General features: G+C 31.9%; 1 pseudogene; it reads right to left on the minus strand.

Annotated features, from left to right (window-relative positions):
- Nucleotides 1-1701: 1701 nt before the first annotated feature.
- On the minus strand, nt 1702-1820 carry LOC111737435 (annotated as a pseudogene).
- Nucleotides 1821-3989: the final 2169 nt, after the last annotated feature.

Consider the following 3989-nt stretch of genomic DNA (forward strand, 5'->3'; position numbering starts at 1 on the left):
CAAATAAATGAAGGTGCCAAGACTTTGGACTAAGTGGCGAATGGTGCAAAGTTTTAACTCTGAAGAATAGGAGAAGGAGCTGCTGTAGAATTGCATTTGCTCATCTTCATTCAGGATCATGTGAAGGTTGTTGACAGTGAATTTAGTATAGATGTGAGGGCCAAGAACCAGGCAGATACACAGTTGTGGGTTTGCCAAGCAAGTGAGAAAGGACATCAAGAATACTGGTGAAAGGTGGTTAAGGTCACAAATGAACACTGGCCTTTATTCATGAATGAGAAGGAAGTAAAACAAGAAGGGAGCCAACAGATAAAAGTAAAGATGCTAAGGACTGGAAATTCTGATTAAACCGATATTCAAATCTATTCAGGGATTAAATGAGAAAACTGAAACATAAAGAAGCTGTAGTTACAGTAAAGAATAACTAAACTTACAGTTTCAAAGCTCAGCCAAAATGGAAGTTACTCCCTGGTATTAGGAAAGAAGATAGCTCCTAAAGGGTACTATTTCTAAGAACATTTACTCTTATGTTATATCAGATACCACAGTTATATCCTCAGTCAATTCCTTAAAAAAGAAATATACATTCTGGAGATACACCTGCTTATTAAACATGTTAAACTAAAGATAGGTTTTCTGATGTAGGATTAACATGAATAGCTGAAAAAAAAATGTTTTGTATGAGTTCTTGATGTCAATACTATTTTTGATAGTGAAACTATTTTAAATAAAAGTAAAAAAAGTGTGGTTAAGGGCCAATACTATACAACAACTGAATTGATTAATTCCTGCAATTTGTGATCACAGCTGCTTCACATTGCCACTTAGACAGGAAAATAGTAGCTTTTTGAATCTCAATAGGTGGAAGCTAGATAATAAAAGATTAATCAAAAACAAGTAAATAAAGCTGAAATTAGAGGAAAAGAGAAAAAAATCAGAATGTAGTAAATGTATGTGAGTGGTATGAGAAGAGAGAAATTCACTTTTTAACTAAATGGAGATATTTCTCAAAAGTAATGATAAAGTTCAAATGATAAACTAAAACTATTGTCAAGCCATCACTGAAACATAGAGAATACATAATTAAATTATGACAAGAATACATATAATTATCAATAACTTAGAAATTGTTACCCAGAATTTAATAATTCATCATCTGTAAAGTGAACATAAACTCTACTTTTTAGCCTTTATCACAGTCGAATCCTTCAGAATATGGACCATAGTTTGTGTGGTGAAAATTGCTATTTGGCAAATGATCACTAAAATATTTATTATTTTCATTGCAAATTTGTTATTGTGGCTTTAACTTGTAAGTCAGAATCAAAAAAAGGAATATGAAGGTAAATATGTCTATGTTTATGTGTATATACACATATGTGTATGTTTATATGTGCATGGATGTGTTCATGTGCGTGCTTTATGCACGCACATGTGTGTGTCTATGTGTAGGACTTGAATACAGTGACACTCTGGTATCTTTCTGTGCAAAGTGTTAGTAGTTGTGGTTTAATTATATACATTTTCATTATATAGTCTTCCAGGTAAAATTTATTGAATAATCATAACCATGTAATTCTTAATCATATCTGACTCCTGATGTATAATCTGAGGATAGTCCATATAGAAATGTCTTCTTAAAAGTTGTAAAATCATTGGCATCATCAGTGAGACAATTAAAAATAATTTAAAAAATTTTTAAGCCTACAGCACCAGGTATTCCTAGGTGGTCTCCCATCCAAGTACTAACCAGGCTCGACCCTGCTTAGCTTCTGAGATCAGATGAGACTGGGCTTGTTGAGAGTGGCATGGCCATAGACAAAAAAATTATAATAATAATAATTCAAATTTTAAAAGCTAGAGTTATCATAGTCCCCTACATTTCTTTGTTTCTTCATATTTCCTGATCATGTTAATACAAGGAAAAAGGAACAAAGTGCACATAAAGAGAGAGTGTTTTAAGTCATGCAGGGAAAGGAAAGAAATCCCAGCTGTTTCTGTGTTTTAGAGGCTGGCCAAGAAAAGTCATCTTGGCTAAGATTGGAGGCAAGAGAAGCTGCGTGAGTGGTCTTATTCTACCTCTGTGTTTCACATAGCCATATTATTTCCTCTGAGTGGCTGAGAGAAAGAATGGCTTTCCCTTTTTTCTGATAGCTCAATGGGAACATATAAAAGCTTTCCTTATCAGGCTGCGAAAATTACATTGCTGATAAGTCAACCTACTGTACCCTTTTGGATCTTAGTCTCTAGGTAGAAAATATGGCATTTTTAGACATTAAGACTATTTTGGATTCTTTTGAATTCATCCAAGAGCAATTGAGTCTGATGTGATGTTTTGTTTTGTTTTGTTTTTTCCTTCTCTACTGGGATATGAAGAGCTCTTTTATCATCCTAGCATTTGAGTTGGCAGAGTCCCTGGAATAGGTCAGAAAAAGCTCCTACGGAGATTTTTATATTACAGCATTGTTAACTAAATTAATCCTTCTGCCTAGATTTTTTTCCCTGAAGAGATATTTTGTAGAGTTAATTGGAGTCTCAAGAAAAGAACTAACAAAAGGCAGAACTTCAGCTGGGTCAAACAGACATATTATCTCAAAACCAAAAAGATATATTATGAGAGAGGATGCTTGGCTTTTAATACAATTAAAGCCTGAAAGGAAACTTAATTTCATTCAGTCCATTCCTTTTCCCTCAAGGTAAGACAGTTCATGAACATTTCTAGAGGGATATTTTTTAAATCTTATTATTCAGGTTCTACAGACAGAGGTATTATGTAACTTTTCATAAAATTTCATAGTTATCAAGTATTTTACTCAGTAACCTCTACTCTTCTCTAGCTTAAATATTATATTCTAAAATTTTATTCAATTTTTTTCTACTCCTTCCTATAAGGTAACAGTAAAACAGTCTTTTTCATTGTGCATGGTTAGCCATACTATTTATAATAATCTTAAGTACAATATTGACACAGAAAACATACTTCAGTCTCTTCTAAATAGTTTTAAAAACTATTTGATTATTCTTTTCCTGTACAAGGTTTTGTTTATCTATTAAAACTACATTCTTATATCTTTCATATATTGTCTATGTCTCAGATACACATAATTTTTCATTCTTTACTAAATTGTTGAATATCAAACTTTTATTTTAGTGTAAATTTGTATGTTTGTCTCATTATTAAATATTGAGCTATCTTTAGGAAGAAGAGCACATATACCTGTATATGTATATATAAAGTAGATGTGTGTGTGTCATAGACATCCTCTACTGACTTGATCAGAAAGGATGATGCGTAAAATTATTTTGCCACTAGATGGCACTGATCTGCCTTTGGAATCTGCGACCTTGACAGATATTTGCTTGAGAAGTTATTTTTTAATCAAAAAATATATCACTTTTCTCAACCCATAAACTGTTAAGTTTGCAATGAGTTTTTAATATTTGCAAATATCTGATATTGCTTAGAGCAACCACATAAAGAGATCAGACCACAAATAAATATTGCTCTTTTTTATATTAACATTTTTATCCCTCCAGCTCGACAGTATATGCAGGAAGAGTTCAACATTGAATTTAAACAGGTTTGTCCTTGTCAATGTTTATTAGCATCTTCCTTACTTATCCCTTTTTACTGATTTTAAGTGGCTATTGTTCTGGGAGTTAAAATTTTAAGTTAAGAGACCTAGTTATGCAAATTTGGTTGTCAATTTCTTTTTTGAGAAGGTGTATGTTTGCTTTTTCTTTTTTAGAGTCCTATAACAAATCTCAGTAAAAATATGATTATTTTCCTGTGTTGTGTTTACCTGACTGGTTCAATTGAGATTACTTTTTAGATAGGAAGTTAATTTTTATCTAGCACAAATGAGCATAATAAGAAAATGCTACTGTTTAAAAAGGACAGACATTTTTATTCCCTCAAAATTAAGATTCATTGTAAAATATATCAAAAGAAATATTGGAAATATTTGTCTCGGTTCATTCAACTTTAA

The sequence above is a fragment of the Pteropus vampyrus genome, unplaced genomic scaffold (genome assembly GCF_000151845.1).
Source record: "Pteropus vampyrus isolate Shadow unplaced genomic scaffold, Pvam_2.0 Scaffold26, whole genome shotgun sequence".
Lineage (NCBI taxonomy): Eukaryota > Metazoa > Chordata > Mammalia > Chiroptera > Pteropodidae > Pteropus > Pteropus vampyrus.